Source organism: Oratosquilla oratoria, chromosome 40, assembly GCF_046742065.1.
Source record: "Oratosquilla oratoria isolate Oo_2021 chromosome 40, ASM4674206v1, whole genome shotgun sequence".
Classification (NCBI taxonomy): Eukaryota; Metazoa; Arthropoda; class Malacostraca; order Stomatopoda; family Squillidae; genus Oratosquilla; species Oratosquilla oratoria.
The window spans coordinates 33762950-33788112 of NC_134816.1; the positions used below are offsets into that span (position 1 = coordinate 33762950).

The following is a 25163-nucleotide window of genomic DNA, read 5'->3' on the forward strand; positions in this document are numbered from 1 at the left end:
AAGGGAATTATGCAAAGGCAAACAAATTCATTGCAAATCTAGATTGGGCCCAAGAATTTGCCAGTGCTAATATATATACACATACACACACACAATAGAAATACAAGATGGCACGGAAAGAAAATCAAGAGAGCCATAGAAGAGATGTGAAAAAAAAAAAAAAAAGCTTTCCTCACAAAATAATTCAGTTGGAACAAGTTAGATGAGAAAGTAGTGTGTGCAAAAATAATACATGAATTTAAAAATAGTTTAGATAATATGAGATATGAAGACGGGACACCACGAGCATAGCTCCTCTTCCCGTAAATTACAACTAGGTAAATACACACACACAGAAAGACAGCTATAGAAGAGATCTGAAAAAGAACAGCTTTCCTCACAGAGGAATAGACAGCTGGAACCAGTTAGATGAGAAAGTGGTGTGTGCAAAAACAATACATGAATTTAAAAATAGTTTAGATAAAATGAGATATGAAGACGGGACCTCACGAGCATAGCTCCCCTTCCCGTAAAATACAACTAGGTAAATACACACACACACATATACACATACATTGAAACTAGATTTAATATTTACAACAGAACCTGAAATTATGGACAAATTCCATTACATGACACCAACTGGAAAGATTGACCATATAATCATCGAAACTGTACTAAAGGAAGAAATAGACATGGAGAGAAATGAAAAGCATAGGAAAGGAAGATCGATGTACAACAAAACAGACTTTGCAAAACTAAAGACATTCTTCCGGAATGCAGACTGGGAAACATTATATATGGAAGAGACAACAGTGGAAGAGAAATGGAATATATTGATGGAAAATTACAATTATGAAGGGGGTAAACAGGCATGTACCAAGACAAAAGCGACAGAGTATATCAAATGTTGGTTCGACAAAAGATGCAGCGAGGCAAAAGACTGAAAGGACAAAGCTTGGAAAAGGTGGAGAAAAGATATTAAAAAAAATAAATAAAATAAAATTAAAAAAAACTAGCAAATGGCAAATTTACATAAACTATAGAAATGAGTAAGTTAAAGTCAGAAGAGAGGAGAACAGGAACCATGAAAAGGATATTATAGATAAATGCAAAGATCAACCCAAACTATTCTATCGATATGTGATGGTAAACTTAAAAACAAACAGGAAATGGTGAAATTACTCCAAGGAAATATAGAATACACACAAGAATTAGAAATGGCCCAAGTCACCAGAGAGAAAATACAAAATTGGGACCAAGATAATAACAAGCGATCTCCCCACATGAGTTATTTACAACACAAAAACAAATATCAGAACACCTGTCAAAACTTGACGTCAGAAAATCACATGGCCAAGATGGTATTGCAAATTGGATTCTAAAGGAATGCAAAGAAAAACTAACACACAAAATACACAACATAATTAATAGCTCACTCAAAGAAGGAAAGATACCTAATGACTGCAAAAATGCTAACATTGCACCAATATATAGAGGAGGAAACAAGGAAGAGCCCACCAACTATAGGCCACTATCACTAACAAGCACTATAGCCAAAGTTTGTGAGAAAATCATCAAGAATAGATGGGTAAAACATCTGGAAGACAATAACATAATAAACCCAAGACAATTTGGGTTCAGACAAGCATGATCATGCACGACGATCTTAGTATACTTCTACTCAAGACTAATAGACATAGTGCAAGAAATGGATGGGCTGATTGTGCCTTCCTAGACTTGCAAAAAGCCTTTGACAAAGTACCACACAGAAAAATTACTATTAAAAAAAAAAAAAAATTAAATAAATAAAAAATTGGATCACAGGAGGAATACAAGGGAACGTACTACAATGGCCGGAGGACTTCCTGATGGATAGAAAGATGAGAGTAGTGCTCAGAAAAATATTCACATTGGAAAGAGGTGATCAGTGGAGTACCGCAAGGATCTGTATTGCCACCAGTAATGTTTGCTATTTATGTGAATGACATGGACGAGGATGTGAATTGTTACACGAGCTTCTTTGCAGACGACGCCAAACTGTTAAGGAAAGTAGAAACTGATAAGGTCTGAAGCACTGCAGGAACACCTGAAGGAGGTATGGAACTAGAGTCAGAAATGGGAAGTGGACTTTAATACTAAAAACTGTAGCATAATGGAGTTTGGAAAAAGCAAAAACAGAATATCAGGAAAATATACAATTGGAACCAAGGAGGTAAAGAACGTAGGATCCGTAAAAGATTTGGGGGTAATTATCACAAACGACTTGTCCTATGATAAACAGATTAACAAAATAGTCGGGGAGACTTACAACTTGCTAAGATCAATAAAAGTGGCATTTGCATACTTGGACGAAGACATGATAAAAAAAAAAAAAGTTGGTTACTTTGGTAAGGCCTAGAATAGCATGCAGCGACATTGTGGTCACCCAAGCACCAAAACGAATATAAAGAAAATAGAAAGAATCCAATGAACAGCAGCTAAAATGGCATCTGCACTTGCAAACCTATCATATGAGGAGAGATAGGCTAAACTGGATTTGCCGATGCTGAACCAAAGAAGAGAGGTGACCTACTGACCATCTACAGAATCATGAGAGGCAGAGATACTTGATAGAGAGGACTTACTAAACTATGACAAGAGAAACACAAGAGGACATGGAGAGAGAGAGAGAGAGAGAGAGAAAAAAAAAAAAAACTACAGAAGTGAACAAGAAAAACAGTTTTCCACATAGAGTATTGGACAATTGCAACCAACTGGATAATGAAATAGTATGCACAAAAACCATTCATATTTAAAAGTAAACTAGACAATGCGAGATAAAAGGCGGGACACCACGAGCATAGCTCCCCTTCCGTAAAATACTAGGTAAATACACACACACATATACATACACACATACATACATATACACACACACATACATATACACATACACATACATGCACACACACACACATACATATACACACACATGTACACACACATACATGTACACACACACATACATGTACACACACACACACACACACGCCGTAAACATCTCCGTCGTCGTCGTCGTCGCGTGACCAAGAAGAAGAGGATTTACGACGAAAAAGGAAACCTGGTTTGTATTGTAGGGGTGGGGAGTGAACGTGAGTACCCGAAATGATATCTCTGCAGTGCTAGTCAATTGTATTAACTCGGATTTAGCGAAAATGAATGAAAACAACGACTCGAAAGCCAGTCACGAATCGGAGCCATCTGGCGTCAGTCTATTGAACCGCGATGTAAACAAACTACTCCAACACGTGTTATAATGATAAGGATTTCCCAGGATTTAGTAAGTATGAAAGAAAGAACTTAAGTAGATTATTAGAGATAGAGAGAGATATGAGCAAAAATAGGTTTCGGTGGGAGAATGAAATTATGGACTTGAGAAAAGAGGTTATTGGATTAATAGATTGCTTAGCTCAGGCGAGCCACGAAATTTCGGACCTAAGAAAAACCAATTTGGATCTTACAAACGAGATTAAAGAAATGAAAAGGGATATAAATGAACTGAAGAATGATAATGAAAAGAAGAAAACTAATGATAATAACAATAGCGAAAATCTAAAGCAGGAGGTGAACAATAAATTACAAGAATTGACACAAAAGATCCAAGAGAACCTAGGTGGGGATAGTATCCAGGAAATTAAGAAATGGAAGGAAAACATTGAAAATAAGGAAATTGCTTTCAAAGAAATAGTCAAGCAGCAAATGCAGGATAATGCAAAAGACACAATCATACAAGTGATTAACGAAAAAGCAAATTGGGTCAGGGATACAGTAGATAGGAAAAAATGTATTGTGGTATATGGACTAAAGGAAAAACAAGGATTGGCGAGGTACATGAGGGAAAAAGAAGAAAGAGAGACAGCAGTAGAAATCCTAAATGAAATTCAGGGGGGAGACAGAGATTCAGGCATAGACCTGGAAGAGACTTATAGAATCGGTCGCTATACTAAGGATAGGAATCGACCTCTAAAGATAAAACTAAGGTCACAAATGGTAGTAGAAGACATATTTGAAAAAGTAGGCAACTTGGCAAAGAGTGAAAAGAACAATAAGATATGGATAAAAAGAGAAATGAGTACTGAGGAATTAGAAAAAGAAAGGGCACTAAGAGAAGAATCAAAGGAAAAAAACTTGATGAGAACGGAGACAGAATGCAAAGAATTCCAGTAGAGAGTAAGACTTGAGATTAATACAATGGCGCATCAAAACGAAAAAACCAGGGAGAAGGAAGAAAATTAAAAGTGGCCTATACCAACATTGACGGACTAATTTCAGGACTGAACGAACTCGATGATTATCTGTTAGAAGCAAAACCAGACAATGGGAATTGTAGAGACTAAACTAAGACGTGAAATACCATCCATCGTTATTGGACAAGGTCTATACAATTACTGGATAAAATACAGGGACAAGAAACAGGGAGGGGGAATCACGTTCTTGGCCAAGAAAGACCTAAAGGTGACAAAAATTGCAGAGGGCAAAGGTAATGTTGAACTGATCATGATAAAAGTCGAAGGCAAGAATATGAAAAGCAGAAAGTTTGTGGTGACATATGTGCCTCCAAAAATCGAATGCTTGGAAAGAAAACTAACATACAAAAATGCTAGAAGATACAAGAAAATCACTAAATGAGATACTAATGGGTAAGTGTAATCTGGTAATTATGGGGGACTTCAATTGCAAAGGAATTTGTTGGGACAGCATGACAGTGCAAGGAGGAGATGACTCGTGGGGCAATGTACTGCTAGACATGACCATGAAGTACACAATGACCCCATGGGTCAGTGAAAACACAAGGTACAGAAACAATGAAGAGCCATCGAAACTAGATCTAATATTTACAACAGAACCTGAAATAGTGGATAAAGTCCAGTACGAGACACCAATTGGAAAGAGTGACCATGTACTCATCGAAACTGTACTAAAGGAAGACACAGACATGGAGAGGAACCAAAAGCATAGGAAAGGAAGATTGATGTACAACAAAACAGACTGCAAAACTAAAGACACTCTTCCTGAATGTAAACTGGGAAAATTTTTATAGGGAAGAGACAACAGTGGAAGAGAAATGGAATATATTGATGGATAATTACAATGAAGGGGTAAACAGGCATGTACCAAGACAAAAGCGAGAGAGTACATTAAATGTTGGTTCAACAAAAGATGCAGTGAGGCAAAAGACAGAAGGGACAAAGCTTGGAAAAAGTGGAGAAAAGACAAAAAACAAAGCAAATGGCAAATTTATATAATCTGTAGAAATGAGTATGTTAATGTGAGACAAGAGGAAAAAAGGAACCATGAGAAGGATATTATAGACAAATGCAAAGATCAACCCAAGCTATTCTATCGGTATGTGAATACATACATACATACATATACCAAGGCTTTTTCCCCCTTCCGAGGGGGGTAGCCAAAAAGGGAAAGGCATAAAAACACTCCCACCCATTTCATCCCTAAATACACTACACACCCCTCCCACCCTCCCTCTCATCTGAGCACCTCCTGGATGCTCAGATGTATGTGAATGGTAAACTTAAAACCAAACAGGAAATGGTGAAACTATGCCAAGGAAATATAGAATACACAGAAGATTTAGAGATGGCCGAAGTCATGAACAATCACTTTAAATCTGTCTTCACCAGAGAGAAAATACAAAATTGGGACATAGATAATAACAAGCAATCTCCCCACATGAGTGAGTTTACAACATCACAAAGAAATATCAGAACATCTATCAAGACTGGATGTAAGAAAATCACATGGCCGGATGGTATTGCAAATTGGATTCTAAAGGAGTGCAAAGAAGAACAGACAAAATACACATCTTAATAATCAGCTCACTCAAAGAAGGAAAGAAAGCCACGGACTGTAAAAATGCTAACATTGTACCAATATATAAAGGAGGAAACAAGGAAGAACCCACCAACTATAGGCCAGTATCACTAACAAGCACTATAGCCAAAATTTGTGAGAAAATAATCAAGAATAGATGGGTAAAACATCTGGAAGACAACATATTAAACCCAAGACAATTCGGGTTCAGACAAGGAAGATCATGTACCACAAACTTAATATGCTTTTACTCAAGACTAATAGACATAGTGCAAGAAAGAAATGGATGGGCTGATTGTGCATTCCTAGACTTGCAAAAAGCCTTTGACAAAGTACCACACAGAAAATTACTAAAGAAAAAAAACTGGAACACATAGGAGGAATACAAGGAAACCTACTAAAATGGATGGAGGACTTTCTGACTGGTAGAAAGATGAGAGTAGTGCTCAGAGAAAAATATTCAGATTGGAAAGAGGTGATCAGTGGAGTATCGCAAGGATCTGTACTGGCACCAATAATGTTTGCTATCTATATGAATGACATGGACGAGGACGTGAACTGCTACATGAGCTTCTTTGCTGATGACGCCAAACTGTTAAGGAAAGTAGAAACTGATGGACTGTGAAGCACTGCAAGAAGACCTAAATAGGGTATGAAACTTGAGTCAGAAATGGGAAGTGGACTTTAATACTAAGAAGTGTAGCATAATGGAGTTTGGAAAAAGCAAAAACAGAATATCAGGAAAATATACAATTGGAACCAAAGAAGTAAAGAAAGTAGGATCCGAAAAATATTTGGGTGTAATTATCACGAACGACGTGTCCTATGATATACAGATTAACAAAAATTGTCGGGGAGACTTACAACTTGCTAAGATCAATAAAAGTGGAGTTTACTGTTTACATACTTGGACGAAGACATGATGAAAAAAATATTGGTTACATTGATAAGGCCTAGATTAGAGTATGCAGTGACATTGTGGTCCCCCAGTACCAAAAAGAATATAAAGAAAATAGAAAGAATCCAAAGAGCAGCTACAAAAATGGCACCTGCACTTGCAAACCTATCATACGAGGAGAGATTGGCTAAACTGGAGTTACCGACACTGGAGCAAAGAAGAGAGAGAGGTGACCTATTGACCATCTACAGAATCATGAGAGGCACAGAGGTACTCGATAGAGAGAACTTACTTAACTGGGACAAAAGAAACACAAGAGGACATGGAAAGAAAATAAAAAAACATAGCTATAGAAGAGAACTGAAGAAAAACAGTTTTCCTCATAGAGTTTTGGACACTTGGAACAAACTGGACAATGGAATAGTATGCGCAAAAACCATTCATGAGTTTAAAAACAAACTAGACACTGCAAGATACAAAGGCAGGACATCACGAGCATAGCTCCCCTTCCCGCAAAATACAACTAGGTAAATACAACTAGGTAAATACACATACATGTACACACACACATACATGTACATACACACATACATGTATAAAGTACAAAAAAATGTATAAAAAAACTTGAAATACAAAGAGCAATTACAAAACTGGCACCTACACTCTCAAAACTATCATATGAAGAGAGACTACAAAAACTTGAACTACAGACACTAGAGAAAAGAAGAGAGAGGAGATTTGATAACTATTTACAGAATCATGAAAGGCATGGAAATTACTGATAGAGAGAAGCTGATAAAATGGGATGACAGAAATACAAGAGGACACGGAAAGAAAATAAAAAAAGACAGCTATAGAAGAGATTTGAAAAAGAACAGCTTTCCTCACAGAGTAATAGACAGTTGGAACAAGTTAGATGAGAAAGTGGTGTGTGCAAAAACAATACATGAATTTAAAAATAGTTTAGATAAAATGAGATATGAAGACGGGACCCCACGAGCATAGCTCCCCTTCCCGTAAAATACAACTAGGTAAATACACACACACATGTACACAAAAAGCCTTTGACAAAGTACCACACAGAAAACTACTAAGAAAACTGGAACACATAGGAGGAATACAAGGAAACCTACTAAAATGGATAGAGGACTTTCTGACTGGTAGAAAGATGAGAGTAGTGCTCAGAGAAAAATATTCAGATTGGAAAGAGGTGATCAGTGGAGTACCGCAAGGATCTGTGCTGGCACCAATAATGTTTGCTATCTATATGAATGACATGGACGAGGACGTGAACTGCTACATGAGCTTCTTTGCCGATGACGCCAAACTGCTAAGGAAAATAGAAACTGATGAGGACTGTGAAGCACTGCAAGAAGACCTAACTAGGGTATGGAACTGGAGTCAGAAATGGGAAGTGGACTTTTATACTAAGAAGTGTAGCATAATGGAGTTTGGAAAAAGCAAAAACAGAATATCAGGAAAATATACAATTGGAACCAAAGAAGTAAAGAAAGTAGGATCCGAAAAAGATTTGGGAGTAATTATCACGAACGACTTGTCCTATGATATACAGATTAACAAAATTGTCAGGGAGACTTACAACTTGCTAAGATCAATAAAAGTGGCGTTTACATACTTGGACGAAGACACGATAAAAAAAATATTGGTTACATTGATAAGGCCTAGATTAGAGTATGCGGCGACATTGTGGTCCCCCAGTACCAAAAAGAATATAAAGAAAATAGAAAGAATCCAAAGAGCAGCTACAAAAATGGCACCTGCACTTGCAAACCTATCATACGAGGAGAGATTGGCTAAACTGGAGTTACCGACACTGGAGCAAAGAAGAGAGAGAGGTGACCTATTGACCATCTACAGAATCATGAGAGGCACAGAGGTACTCGATAGAGAGAACTTACTTAACTGGGACAAAAGAAACACAAGAGGACATGGAAAGAAAATAAAAAAACATAGCTATAGAAGAGAACTGACGAAAAACAGTTTTCCTCATCGAGTTTTGGACACTTGGAACAAACTGGACAATGAAATAGTATGCGCAAGAACCATTCACGAGTTTAAAAACAAACTAGACACTGCAAGATACAAAGGCAGGACATCACGAGCATAGCTCCCCTTCCCGCAAAATACAACTAGGTAAATACACACACATACATGTACACACACATACATATACACACACACATGCATACACACACACACACATACATATACACACACACACATACATATTTACATATACACATACAATATACACATACATACATGTACACATAGCCATATACACATACATTGAAACTAGATTTAATATTTACAACAGAACCTGAAATTATGGACAAATTCCATTACAAGACACCAACTGGAAAGATTGACCATATACTCATCGAAACTGTACTAAAGGAAGAAATAGACATGGAGAGAAATGAAAAGCATAGGAAAGATTGATGTAGAACAAAACAGACTTTGCAAAACTAAAGACGTTCTTCCGGAATGCAGACTGGGAAAAATTCTATATGGAAGAGACAACAGTGGAAGAGAAATGGAATATATTGATGGAAAATTACAATGAAGGGGTAAACAGGCATGTACCAAGACAAAAGTGACAGAGTACATTAAATGTTGGTTCAACAAAAGATGCAGCAAGGCAAAAGACAGAAAGGACAAAGCTTGGAAAAGGTGGATTAAAGATATATATATAAAAAAAAAAAAAAAAAAAAAAAAAAATAATAATAATAATAATAATAATAATAATAATAATAATAATAATAATAAAAAAATTAAACAACTTGCAAATGGCAAATTTGCATAAACTATAGAAATGAGTATGTTAAAGTGAGAAGAGAGGAGAAAAGGAACCATGAAAAGCATATTATAGATAAATGCAAAGATCAACCCAAACTATTCTATCGATGTGAATGGTAAACTTAAAAACAAACAGGAAATGGTGAAACTACGCCAAGGAAATATAGAATACACAAGAATTAGAAATGGCCCAAGTCATGAACAATCACTTTAAATCTGTCTTCACCAGAGAAAATACGAAATTGGGACCAAGATAATAACAAGCGATCTCCCCACACGAGTGATTTACAACACAGAAATATCAGAACACCTATCAAAACTTGACGTCAGAAAATCACATGGCCCGGATGGTATTGCAAATTGGATTATAAAGGATTGCAAAGAACTACTGTACTAATGGACAAAATACACAACATAATTAATAGCTCACTCAAAGAAGGAAAAATACCTGATGACTGCAAAAATGCTAACATTGTACCAATATATAGAGGAGGAAACAAGGAAGAGCCCACCAACTATAGGCCACTATCACTAACAAGCACTATAGCCAAAGTTTGTGAGAAAATCATCAAGAATAGATGGGTAAAACATCTGGAAGACAATAACATAATAAACCCAAGACAATTTGGGTTCAGACAAGGATGATCATGCACGACGAACTTAATGCTTCTACTCAAGACTAATAGACATAGTGCAAGAAATGGATGGGCTGATTGTGCCTTCCTAGACTTGCAAAAAGCCTTTGACAAAGTGCCACACAGAAAATTACTAAAAAAAATCAAATCAAATAAAATAAATAAATAGATAAATAAATAAAAATAAAATAAAATTAAAAAAAATTGGATCACAGGAGGAATACAAGGGAACCTACTAAAATGGCTGGAGGACTTCCTGATGTATAGAAAGATGAGAGTAGTGCTCAGAAAAATATTCAGATTGGAAAGTGGTGATCAGTGGAGTACCGCAAGGATCTGTAATGGCACCAGTAATGTTTGCTATTTATGTGAATGACATGGACGAGGATGTGAATTGTTACACGAGCTTCTTTGCAGACGATGCCACACTGTTAAGGAAAGTAGAAACTTATAAGGACTGAAGCACTGCAGGAAGACCTGAATGAGGTATGGAACTGGAGTCAGAAATGGGAAGTGGACTTTAATACTAAGAAGTGTAGCATAATGGAGTTTGGAAAAAGCAAAAACAGAATATCAGGAAAATATACAATTGGAACCAAGGTGGTGAAGAAGGTAGGATCCGAAAAAGATTTGGGGGTAATTATCACAAACGACTTCTCCTATGATAAACAGATTAATAAAATTGTCGGGGAGACTTACAACTTGCTAAGATCAATAAAAGTGGCATTTGCATACTTGCACGAAGACATGATAAAAAAAAATGTTGGTTACATTGATAAAGCCTAGACTAGTATGCAGCGACATTGTGGTCACCCAGCACCATATAGAATATAAAGAAAATAGAAAGAATCCAATGAACAGCGGCTAAAATGGCACCTGCACTTGCAAACCTATCATACGAGGAGAGATTGGCTAAACTGGAGTTACCGATGCTGGAGCAAAGCTGAGAGGTGACCTACTGACCATCTACAGAATCATGAGAGGCAGAGATACTTGATAGAGAGGACTTACTAAACTACGACAAGAGAAACACAAGAGGACATGGAGAGGAAAAAAAAAAAACAGCTACAGAAGAGAACAAGAAAAACAGTTTTCCACAGAATACTGGACAATTGAAACAAACTGGATAATGAAATAGTATGTGCAAAAACCATTCACTAGTTTAAAAGTAAACTAGACACTGCGAGATACAAAGGTGGGACACCACGAGCATAGCTCCCCTTCCCGCAAAATACAACTAGGTAAATACATACACATACATAGACACATATACATACAAGTATATACATATACAGATACACATACATATACACATACATACATATATATACATATATACACATATATACATATATATACACATATGCATACATATACACATATGCATACATATACACATATGCATACATATACACATATGCATACATATACACATATATACATACATGTACACATATATACATACATATACATATATATACATATATATACATATACATATATACATACATACATATACAATAAATACATATACATATATACATACATACAGATATACATATATATACACATACTGTATACACATATATACACACATACATATTTACATACATATACATATATACATACATACATTTACACATACTGTATACATACATATATATACATACATATATATATACACACACATATATACATACATATACATATATACATACATATACTGTACATATATACATACATACACTGTACATATATACATACATACATACATACACTGTACATATATACATACATACATACATATACATACATACATACATACATACATATACATACATACATATACATATATACATACACATACATATACATATATACATACACGAGACAAGCACAGGTGAACGAGATAACAGCAGTACTAGTGTTTATCGTATGTTGAATTTTTTTTTTCTTTTTAATTAAAGTGGCTCGATAATGAAATTTACAGGTAATTAGGAAAAGAACATATTGGAAGCAATGGCATTTGCTGTTAGAAATAGAGGGAGTTACGGTGCTAACACAAGAGGAAGAAGAGGAGAACCAAGTACGTACTAGTACTACACCAAAACAAACCCCAAGCAAGCAAGTACAAGCAACTCGTCACAATCACCACTGGTTAGTACTGCAGGTGCTATCACTCACTCACTCACTACAAAGAAGACAAATGCAGACTACACATGTGGGGGAGGAGGGAGCAAATATTTAAGGAGGGTCTCATCAAGCAAGGTATGAACCAAGAATGGATTATGTGTGATGGCTGTTCAGAGTGGTTTTTTCTTGCTCTGATGACGTGCCCGATTTATTTCAAGCTAAGGGTTTCCTAAAGGACTTGGGTGGCAATGTACTGGCTAATTTACAAGAGGGAATGAATTCATTAAGAGTAAGAATGGAAGCTGTGGAGGACAAGATAGATTACAGGGAAAACCCAGAATTTAAAGCAGCAGTTTGGGAACAATTAGGGGAGTTTAAGAATGATTTATGAGGAAATAGTACATACAAAGTCCAACCTGATTATCCAAGGACTTCAGGAATTCACAGCACAAGACACTAATGCCAACCTTGTCAAGGAGATTGTCAGACATTGGTATTCAAGATGACAGAGAATCACTCTTTAGATGTAATCCACACCGAGGAATGCAGAACCAACAGTAAAATGGTCCAAGGTTACTCAAGGTAGTAATGGCCAGTGAAGGAAGAGTTCAAGATGAAAATTTTGAAAGCCAGTGGGCAGTTGAGAAACCTTGAGGATCATACATACATAGATACATCAAAGGCTTTTTCCCCCTTACACGGGGGGTGGCCAAAAAGAAAAAGGCATAGAAATCACTCCCACCCATTTCATTTCCCATATATTCCACTCCCCTCCACCCACCTCCCTCCTATCTTGGCACCTCCTGGATGGGTCATCCCTGCATCCTGTCCACTGCCCTGGGTCAGAAGCAGTGTCGCAAGACACAGCACATCCACAGCAAGGCCGCTTCATAAATTCGGCGACCCCTCCCCCCCTCTCCGTCCCCTCATGCAGAAAAGGAGAAGACTGGGAGAAATCCCTTCAGGCTGCATCAATTTATTTTTATTTATTCATGTATTCATTTATCTATCTATTTATTCATTCATTTATTTTTTTATTTTCTATAGATACTTCCTCACCCCCCATCCCCCACCCAATCGGGAAAAATTGGGTGCGTATAATAATGCCTGACAAAGCTTTCAAAGAAAGACGAGCACATGCACAACTGGCAAAAAAATAAATAACTAAATAACGGATGTGAAAAACAAGGAACTGCTGGATACAGGCATCAAGGACAAGACCTGGGTAATACACAACGGGAGACTCAAACAGATTGCCGTAACCAGATCACAATTAAAGCAAAATGTTGAAAAACTAAAGTGTATCTACACCACAAATGTGGATGGAATTAACACCTCACAAAAAAGTGATCCATTGGAATCTTAATTAAGAGGGCAAAGTCTTCACATTCTATTTGTTACTGAAACAAAGCTTAGGGAGAATTTTTGGACTAATCTGTACAAGGTTTACAGAGAAGATAGAATTGGGGAAGGTGGTGGTGTTATTATTCTGGTACGCAAGGATAGTATCAACTAGTTACAAGGATACCACTTGGGAACATATTGAAATGGTAGCATGTAAGATTAATCTCAAAGATGGAGACATCTTATTAGGGTGTATATATAGGCCTGGTTCTTCTGCCGATTACAACAATGTAGTAAAGCAATCGGTTGCAAAGTTTGGCCCGAGAATTTGCATGTGCTAATGTGAACAAAATAATGTGGGTTAAATTTACTCATAGGTACATGGAGGTGACTCAAAGGTCATGCATCCCATCAGAGAAACTAAGGTTTGGTTCTAAAATTAAACCCAAATGGACGACTCTAACGAAACATTAGCAAGAAGGAAGAAGCATGGAAGCATTATCGAAAAAAAGGAGAAAAAAAAAAAAGGTACGACCACTATTGCTCACTAAGAAATGAAACCACGACAATGGGAGTAAGCACGCATTACCTCGCCAGATGGCAGCACTGTGTGAGGAGTCGTGAAGCTCACTTCCTGCTTTACAGTCTTGTTTCCAAACGTGATAAAACTAACTTTAAAATTCCGCATCATTGCTCTGTTCCACTGTGTTCAGCACATAAGGGTGGACTCGAGTTTCCGTCAGATGAGAAGATGAATATGAAGTGGAGAATAGCGATAAAACGCCTTGAACTAGGTACAAATAAGCCATGGATTCCAAGGAAATACAGTGTTGTCTGTGAAAAACATTTTACACCAGATGACTACATGCCTGCTGGTCTTTTAGGTAAGTGATATTCAACTTTGTCATCTATATATAAAGAAAAATAACAGACACTATTCTTTTTTAACAATTATGATTTTAAAGGTTTACTATCTAAATTAGGATATGTCTACAGTTACGTAGGTTTTTTGGCTCACTTCTATTGTGATATCACTTACGTAAAAAATTGATCGAGCTACGTTTTTTTTTAATTGATCGAGCTACTTTTTTTTTTCTTTTCTTAATTATGATTTTAAAGGTTTACTATCTAAATTAGGATATGTCTACAGTTACGTAGGTTTTTTGACACTTTTATTGTAATATCACTTACGTAAAAAATTGATCGAGCTACTTTTTTTTTTTTTTTTTTTAATTAAGTTCTTTTGCGACTCCCAAACTCAAACCCTGACCTTATCATTTACCCTAACATTACTCTATTGCTTCCTAAGGTAAGCAAAGAACTAAATTTTTCTTCGCTTTAATTTCAGGTTCTCGTAAGAGCCTGAAACCTGGTGCGGTTCCATCTATTTATGATTTTAATACAACACCATCCACGTTCACCTCAACACTAAATGCAGAAAGAGCAGCTAAGAGGAGACGTTTATTTCAAAATGAATCAGATATTCAAGATGTTGGCAACGAAAGGAAAAAGGAGATTCTACAAAGTGACGCTGATGCAGAGAAATCGGTCCAGGACCACAGTATCCAGTGTGAGATCATAAATTCTTTCTATGAATGCTAGATTCTCTGGCAGTGGAGCCATCTACCAGGATAAATTGTGATGCCTACTTACTCCCATTGTGAGAAAAACAAAGTGTCATTTTGAGGAGCATCAACTGGCCAGACATCATCAAAAGCGACACAAGAGCCTTTTACGCTTATGCCCGCAGCAAAACAAAGGTTAAAAAGAGGGTGTCAATAGGCTGATGGAAGAGGATGGAACGGTAACTAGCTCCACCTTGGAAACATGCCAGTTGCTGCTCAATACACAATTTCACAAAGTGTTCAAGCAGGAAGCTGCCAGCAAATCCAGGAGGAGTTACAGAGAGGCAGTTAGTTCCATGGAGGTGCTCTCACCCACCCACCCACCTTAATTTTAGGAGGCATAATGGATATCATCCAAAAGGCAGGCATTGGAACCAACAACTTGAGGAGGAGACGTCAGCACCGGGCCCAGATGGGGTTCACCCCAAAATGCTCAAAGAATGTGCCACTACTCACTCTCTCTCTTCCACTTCTATACATCTTTGAGGAATCATTAACATCAGGGGCAATCCTACAAGATTGGGGAAAAGCCAATATTACTCCAATATTCAAGAAAGGAAACAAAATGAAGGCCTTCAACTATCGTCCAGGGAGTCTGACGACGACGTCAATTCCATGCAAGATCTTTGAAAAGCTGTGGGCATTGAAGGGGACATGTGGAGGTGGATTCATCATTCAAGCCTTCCTTGAGAACAGAAGACAGAGGGTTTCAATCGGGTCTTTATTCAGGATGGATTAATGTATGGAGCGGTGTCCCTCAAGGAAGGTAGGTAGGTAGGTAGGTAGGTAGCGCGCTGGGTCTGGTTTTGTTTGATCTTTGTAAATGACCATTTGACGATATCTGGTCCAGTGGCAAGTTACTCGTTCGCTCATGATGCAAAAATATACAGGAGAGTAAATGGCCTTGACGACAGAACAGTCCTTCAACAAGACCTTTGCCATGGTGGTGCAATGGTCAACCTCAGGCAGGCCTGCACAATCTTGCCACCCACACCAAGACACTATTATCCCACTCAAAAGGGGTGATACAACTCCTAGCCTTACATATCACCAACATAAATCTAATCATTCTGAACTGCTGCCATCCGTCCACCTCAGTGCAATCTCAAAGCTTTGGAAAAACTGAACCAAGTGCTGGAGACTGACTGACCGACCACCCCACATGCCATGACAGATATCATCATGTGTGGCCACTTCAACTTCCCCAACTTTATATGCTGGCCTGCTGATATCGGCAGAACCAGTCAGTGGGGGCACTCTAGAAGACCAAGCCCAAGCCAAACTCCTTCTAGAGACTGCTGACTGACAAACTGTTCCTTAACCAGCATGTAATGGAGCCGACTAGAAGGAACAACATACTGACCTCTTTTGGACCAATAATCAACAATCGGTCAGCAATTGCAGGTCAGAGAAAACAATCTTCTCTGACACACAAGGAACCATAACAGCAGATGACCCACAGGAAACCTGCCAGCCAGATGCTGGCACACCAATACCACAGCATGTTCAGCATACCAAAGACGCAGATGGAAATCCTCCGTCCATCCATCCCACAACCTTTTTCTTCAACCAGGTGACCACCAACCTCAACCAGCTTCCCAACATCCAAGTGACAGTAGGGTAGGGAACATCAAAAAGGCAATCAAGGAGCTCAGGATTAACTCGGCCACTGGACTGGACCAGACACAAGATGGCGTTCCGGCAATCCTACTCCTAAAATGCTGCAGCGGCAACATCTTGGCAGTCCCAATCCCTGTGTTGTGGCTAGCCTCCCTAGACAAACAAGAGATTCCGGCACTACTAAAACAAGCCATCATAAGCCCAATATTATACAAAGGAGGAGGAGGAGGAGGAGGAGGAGGAGGAGGAGGAGGAGGAGGAGGAGGAAAAGGAGGAGGAGGAAAAGGAGGAAAAGGAGGGGGAGGAGGAGGAGGAGGAGGAAGAGGAGGAAAAGGAGGAGGAGGAGGAAAAGGAGGAGGAAAAGGAAAAGGAGGAGGAGGAGGAAAAGGAGGAGGAGGAAAAGGAGGAAAAGGAGGAGGAGGAGGAGGAAAAGGAGGAGGAGGAGGAAAGGAGGAGGAGGAGGAGGAGGAGGAGGAGGAGGGGGGGAGGAGGAGGAGGAGGGGGGAGGAGGAGGGGGGGAGGAGGAGGAGGGGGGAGGAGGAGGAGGAGGAGGGGGGGAGGAGGAGGGGGGAGGAGGAGGAGGAGGAGGAGGGGGGGAGGAAAAGGAGGAGGGGGAGGAGGAGGGGGAGGAGGAGGAGGAAAAGGAGGAGGAAAAGGAGGAGGAGGAGGAAGAGGAAAAGGAGATCGGACCTTGCCAAAGAACTATCGACCTGTCGCCCTCACGTCCCGCCCTCATTGTCAAGGTAATTGAGAAATGCGTAAGGGACAAGCTGTTCACACACCTTCAAGTGAATAAACTCATTAAAGAGAATAAGCAAGGTTTAAGGAAAGGTCGGTCATGCCTCTCAAACCTACGGGCACACTACAACTGGCTACTACACAACCTGTCGGAGGGGAGAAATGTTGACGTGGTATTCCTAGACTTTGCCAAACCTTCCACAAGATGGACCACGGTGTCCTCCTCCTCCTCCTCCTCCTCCACAAGGCAAGGGATCTAGGAATCTCAGGGAAGCCAGGAGTCTGGCTTCACAACTTCCTGACAGACTGTACACAAACGGTCGCCGTTGATGGTGTCAAGTCCATTGAATCCAAGGTAATAAGCCGAGTACCACAAGGATCTGTACTCAGCCCCCTCCTCCTATTCCTAATCCATATCAATGACATAAATAGCAATGTGGACTCAACCCTCCTGTCTTTGGCCGATGATACCCACATTAGCCATGCACTGCGGGGGCAAAGTGGGGACGTGCAACAAGACCATCTCAACTCAGTTTATGCATGGGCCAACGACAGCAACGTGCAATTCAACCAAGAGAACTTTGAGGTCTTGAGATATGGCACAAACCAAGGCATTAAAGACAACACTCAACTGCACACGACGCCGAGAGCTATGAAAATCACACCCAATGCCCATGTAAAAAGCAGCCTGGGCATTCCCTTAATTAAGTCATGATGCTGACACTTTCCAGCACCACATCATGCAGTCAGTGAAAAGAGCAGGAAGGAGGGAGGGAGGGAGGGATGGCCAGCTGGGTCCTAAGGCCTTTCTCCTCAAGAGAGCTTCAAGTGATGCTTACCCTCTGCAAGTCACTTATTCAACCAATCATGGACTATTGTAGCCAACTCTGGTCGCCACACAAACGTCGAGACATCCAGATCCTTCAAACTGTCCAAAGGAACTACACCAGGCAGCATATCAAAGGGATGCAAGATCTCAACTACTGGGATCGCCTGGGAGCACTCACTAGGTCCCTACTCCCAACAAAGGAGGAGGAGGAGGAGGAGGAGGAGGGATGATACAGGGCCATTTACACATGGAAAATCCTTCAGGGGCTTCTTCCAGACCCCTCCCACGCCCTCAACAATCAAGCCATACCACAGTGTAAGGCATGGGTGTCAATGACAAACTCTCCCATCAAGAGCCTCGCAAAGGATTAATCAAGACCCTACTGGCAACCAGCCTAGGCCATCAGGGTCCAAAAATCTTCAACACCCTCCCAGGAGAGTTCAGAGAGAAAACTAAATGCTCGGCGGTGCACAGCTTCAAACATGCACTGGACAGGTTCTTGCGCAAGGTGCGCCAGACGAGCCTCCAGTCAGTGCCAGGCTACACCGCCATCAGTAGCTTCTCTCCAAACTCACTACCAGACCAACTGACTGACCCTCGCCAGGAGGGACAACAGGACTGGCAGCAGCGGTAGTCCACTACGGCTGTCAGGATCCACCTCGGAACTTCACTAAGTAAACTAAGTTCAATTCATCACGCAACTGGACCGGGAAAAGAACGTGCGAGTCAACACACCCCTCCTAATCCTCACATTCAATTCAACAACCCTCCCTGACCATGTCAAAATAGGATACATCAATGTCCCAACACGACCATATGTCCCTAACCCTTTACACTGCAACAAAGGTTTCAAATACAGTCACCTTGCCAAATTCTACAGCAAACAGTCATATGCGCTAAGTGTGCAGGCCAACATCCTATGGATCCTTGCTCTGCTAATGTCTTTCAATGCGTTAACTGACCCTCCAATAACAACCATGCATCCACCTCCCGAGACAGTCCCATTTTCAAAGTACAAAAAAAAATCGGTAAAATTTTACTTTCGACCTTTGTTGGAATATAGCAGTACAAAATTAAATAGTAATTTTGTAACTTAAAATTTATGAACGTAATATGCAATTTTGAGTGCGGAAATGAAAATAAAAATAGTTGCTAAAACAGATTTCATAATTAACGAAGTCGTGTACTACGAATGGTACGCCATGTCTGTTATGGTAGATTCCGTCGGAGAAATGAAAGGACGAAATATTTGTCTAAACTAAAGTAAACTAAACTAAATTAAACTAACCTAACCTAACCGGTAAAATTTTACTTTCGACCATTGGAGGAATATAGCTATACAAAAGCTGAGTGATTGAAAAGCCCGCCAACGTCTCACGACGATGACGACGAGGACCAGCCGGATATCTAATTTGCAGGTAATGATTTATTAAATACAGGTTAGGTTCGGTTAGGTTAGGTTAGTTTAGTTAAGTTTAGACAAATTTATCGTCCTTTCATTTCTCCGACGTCGGAATCTACCATAACAAACATGGCGTACCATTCGTCGTACACGACTTCGTTACTTAGAAACCTGTTTTAGCAACTATTTTTATTTTCATTTCCGCACACAAAATTGCATATTAAGTTCATACATTTTAATTTACAAAATTACTATTTAATTTTGTATTGCTATATTCCAACAAAGGTCGAAAGTAAAATTTTACCAAAAAATCTATACAGAAAAAGCAACTTGTGGCATATCCTTCTACAAAGCAAGGAAGCGTGTGATGGAAAGACTAGTTACCCCAACTAGTACCTCTGGATCAACTTCCCATGCTTTGGCAGTAAACAAAACTTATAGAACCACTGAAACACAGAACAAGGACAAAGATCATCGCCAAACTAGCAAGCAAACACACTCGCACCTTCCTTCCTTCCCCGGCCATCCCAGAGCTTCCCAAACGTGTGCCCACATACAGAAGAGGATGTCCAAATGGAGACCTCCGCTTTCCAAAAGCCATTTTTAAGTCCTATTTCTAGCCCAGACCGTTCATCCAGGGTTAAACACACCTCTCCCACCAAGGCCAAGAAAGGAAGAAACCCAAGCAGATAAATACACAAAAAAAAAAAATGAAAATAATCCAGTGGAATTGCCGAGGTGTTACAAGTTAAATTAAATAACCTAGTCATTTTTAACTCACGAAACGACCCCTCAATCATGTCTACAAAAAATGCTCCTTAAGCCTAGTGTAGAGTTCAAACTTAAGAACTTTACCACCTATAGGAAGGACAGGTTGGCGCCTGGAGGGGGGGGTGTTGCAGTTGCAGTCAACGACTGCCTTCCCCCCCCCCGCAGTGGAATTACCACCTTGGAAGCAGTCGCTATCAAAACAAAGCTGCACAAACTTGTGACCATCTGCTCCATTCCACCAGCCCATTCCAACTATGGATGATGACTCAGACGTTGCCACGTCTTCAACAACCATGCACTGACCCATGCTGTATATACTCTAATGTATTCGTAGAAATGGCCTGATTATCTGATTGCTCATGCACTTTCATACATAGGAATAAAAAAAAATCACTGGAACAATAAGGCATTAAAAAAAAAAAAAGTCACAGAACTGCCACTTTGGAACTCATTCACACTAACAAAGGGCGAATAGCCCAAAATAATACAAATCTACTTACAGTGACAGTCCGGTGAAATGATGCGATGCTTAGGTGACAGGTCTCGTAGAGCTGTGTGAATGGATGATTTGGTGACGATCAACCTGTAATTCAATACAACAATAAGTACTGTATACGGAAGTGTGGATAGGGGGCGTGTAGTTAAATTTCTTCACATGACAGTTCAATATGTCCAAATGTGTAATTATGTCAAAGAAAAAAGTTCCACTCACACGTAAAATTATATAAATTTATCAAATGTTTTATTCAGAAAAATGTATGAAAATGTAAACGGTTTTATTTATGGTGTTTGTTTTGTTGTTAACTTAATTAATGAAATTAACAACAAAACAATACCATAAACAAAAGTTTCCTCACCTTAGGTTCGGCTACGTTAGGTATCATGTACAATAAAGTACATGAAGACCCGTACATAGTAATTAATTGTATATCCGAGGATGGCACAAAGTCAAAAGACTTATTTCCACTGTGGTCCTCACAATGACATAACTATGAAAAAATCATAATACAAGCTACGTTGACTACAAAAAAGTCGTCAAGATTGACTAACATGAAAACTATGACTGTGATGACTAAAAAAAAAAATATATATATATATATATATATAGAAAAATGACTAGCATACAAGGTATAAATTAATCATATGCACTATTTTCCTCAGATATAAAAACAGCGTCTAAAAATAAAATTTAACCTACCTTCCTTAGTTTCTTCACTGATGTGGCGATCCCTCGTTTGAAGCAATGTAAGGAGGCTTAGAGCCATGAAGGAAGGGAAGATCACAGGAAGGTTGCTAGAACTATCAAATTCCATGTGACTAGAATTATAATTGAAATCGTTTCCTATCTTATAAATCCTTGCCTCTATCTATATAATGATTACTAGTTTTCGATACATAATTTTCGAGCTACGTAATACCATATCTTTAATTTCAAATTAACAATTTTTACTTATAAATATGCGATATATCAGTACTTACCCACTGCGTGCCTCAAACCCGCAACTTCAAAACAAAGACCGAGGCGGGAAACTCTATTTGAATTTCGGTCGTTCTATACGTTCCATTATGCCTGCCTTCCATCATCTGAAGTTCATATACATTATTCATACATCAATGGAAATTAAATCGAATATTTCCTTGAATATATACACCAATTAGAATGTAAATATCTCTAATGTATAACATATACGCAGATATCTTTACCTTGAAAAAAAGTTCGTTTTCTCGTCTGAAAGTATTCCTGAGCATGCGACTTTCGTCTGACGATAAGGCATTAAATAGGAACTGCCGAAAAAATCATAATATTAATAGACGAATGAATAAAAACTATAATAATGTAAATGATAAATAAAATACATAAATAAATGCATAGGAATAGTTACATAATAAACAAACAGGTAACTAATGCATATTAAATTGACATATAACTAATAATAAATGAGAATCAAAACAGTAATGTAAGGAGGCTTTGAGCCCTGAAAGAAGGGAAGATCACAGGAAGGTTGCTAGAACTATCAAAATCCATGTGACTAGAATTATAATTGAAATCGTTCCCTATCTTATAAATCCTTGCCTCTATCTATATAAGGATTACTAGTTTTCGATACATTATTTTCAAGCTACGTGATACCAGTCCTATCTTTAATTTCAAATTAACACTTTTACTTATAAATAATGTGAGATAACAAGTACTTACCCACTGCGCGCCTTCACCTCCCCACTTCTAATCATAGACTGAGGCGGGAACCTCTATTCAAATTTCAAAGTCGTTTTATACGTTCCAACAATGCCCGCCCCTTCCGAAGTTGATATCAATTATACATTTTTTTATACATCACAAAAAATTAAATAAAATATTTCCTTGAATATCTATACACCAATTATAATGTAAATATCCCTAATGTATAACATATACGCAGATATCTTTACCTTTAAAAAGAATTCGTTTTCTCGTCTGACGATTTAAGCCTGCACATGCGCATTACGTCTGACAAGGAAAATAGGAAACTGCCGAAAAAATCATAATATCAATAGATGAATGAATTCAATTCAATTCAATAAGTTTATTGTTGATGTACAACAAAGGAGAGAGTTGGGTCTTGCCAACTAACCCCTATACATTTTATGTTTAATTTGTTTGTTACAGTTTTATCAAAAATAAATGTTTATATTATAATATCACAGTTGTATTTAACATTTGAAAGCAAACATTGGATGTTTTTTAACAATTTTAGTTAAGATATCATTATTTATGTAATAGCATATGAGCTCATTGAGGTTCCATTGTCCGTGTGGTCTAAATTCATCGATTTTTGGGCAATACTGTACATAATGTTGTAGTGAATGTCCTCCCGGCCTTGCACATAAAGTGCAGGGCTCAGGTTCAGCTTCCCTGTACACCTCCCAGTAATATTTATATCCAAGTCTGAGTCTCATAGTGACTAAATCCATTTGGGAACTATGTCTACCATATGGATATTCCTCTGTATTATTTAATACTGCCTTATAATGCCTGCTACTTACACTACCCTTCTCGCAACATTTATCTAGGTCTATATCCATGTTAGCAATAACATTTGTTCTTATTATTGACCTTATATGTTTATATGTGTATTCATTACCAGGAATATTGTTTACATCTCTAATTGCATTTCGTGCAAGACTATCTGCTTTTTCATTATAATACAATCCTATATGGGATGGTACCCATACAAAATAAATATGTGTATTGTTTCTCTCCAGGTTATATATAATATTTAAACATTTGTTAACAACATCACAATCAGCTGGAGAGGAAGATACAAGTTCATATAATGCACTCTGACTATCGACAAAAAAGTATACATTTTTACTACCCATACTCGCAATAATATGTAAGCCTTCTAAGATAGCATATAGTTCAGTTCTGGTTGATGACAAATTATTTGGTAGTAGTCTTTTTGAAATTTCATAATCTTGAAATTCTTCAGAGGAAGAATATTCCCTTATAAACACCCGGCCCACATCCTGTCTTGGTACCCTCAACTGACCACCCATCACAGTACACATGTACCACCTGTTTCCGTGGGTATTGTGACAATTTGTCAAGAAAATGTGCTTTTAATCATTCGTATTTATACCATTGTTCCTTTGGTTTACTTAGCTTTTCAATGTCAATTTTTACATTGTATGGATTCCAGGTGGTATAGTAGTTATTTTTTTTTTTTTTAGGGCATTATATTCGTTCATAATATCAAACTTTCTTAGAACCTTACATAATTTGCGAAGATATGGGTTGTTAGTTACATGATTATCATTATATAATGCTAATATATCTCTTTGGAGAGAGTTTGTACCATTACACACTATACGACATACAGTTCGACTCGTTATTTCTTCTATTCTTAAAATAATACTGGGTAATCTTAACTCTCTTCTTAATACCTCTATCTTAGTTGTTGTAGCACACCCTAAAATAATTCTCATTGCCTTATTTTGTACGACTTCTAAGCATTTAAGTTGTTGTGTATTGTATTGCACCAACACAAGTGAAGCATAATCTATGAGGGAACGTATCACATATATATAAAACATGCCAAGTATAGGTACACCAACACCTGACCCTCTCTTTGCTAAGACTTTGAGAGGGGCTAGTCTAGATACACACATATTTTTAACATATTCGATACAATAATTAGCATTTCTATAACCTAATTGTACACCCAAATATTTGTAGTTAAGGACACGCTCAATTTTTTCACCATTTACACTAGGTTTCCTACACTTTTTCTGTTTAGCTTGAAATTTAGTTTTGTTTTCATTTATGACAAGTCCCATGTATGTACATAGTTGTTCAAGTTCATTCACAGCCTTGCTAAGTGTTTTAGGTGTATCACATTGTATTAGTATGTCATCAGCATATATGATGACTTTGGTACCCTGTGTAAATTCATATCTAGCAATTTTATCCATTAGTATATTGTATAGCATAGGACTTAGAACTCCACCTTGGGGGGTA

At 38.2% G+C, this 25163-nt stretch overlaps 1 long non-coding RNA gene across 1 annotated transcript in view; it reads right to left on the reverse strand.

Moving 5' to 3' along the window:
* The window catches only part of LOC143020769 (uncharacterized), a 76022-nt gene extending 53127 nt beyond the window's left edge, over positions 1-22895 (reverse strand). The window contains exons 1-5 of the long non-coding RNA XR_012965935.1: positions 22863-22895; positions 22370-22450; positions 22145-22249; positions 21864-21964; positions 21166-21248 (exon numbers count right to left, since the gene is read on the reverse strand). This is a non-coding gene — a long non-coding RNA (uncharacterized LOC143020769). The remainder of the gene's footprint in view (positions 1-21165; positions 21249-21863; positions 21965-22144; positions 22250-22369; positions 22451-22862) is intronic.
* Positions 22896-25163: the final 2268 nt, after the last annotated feature.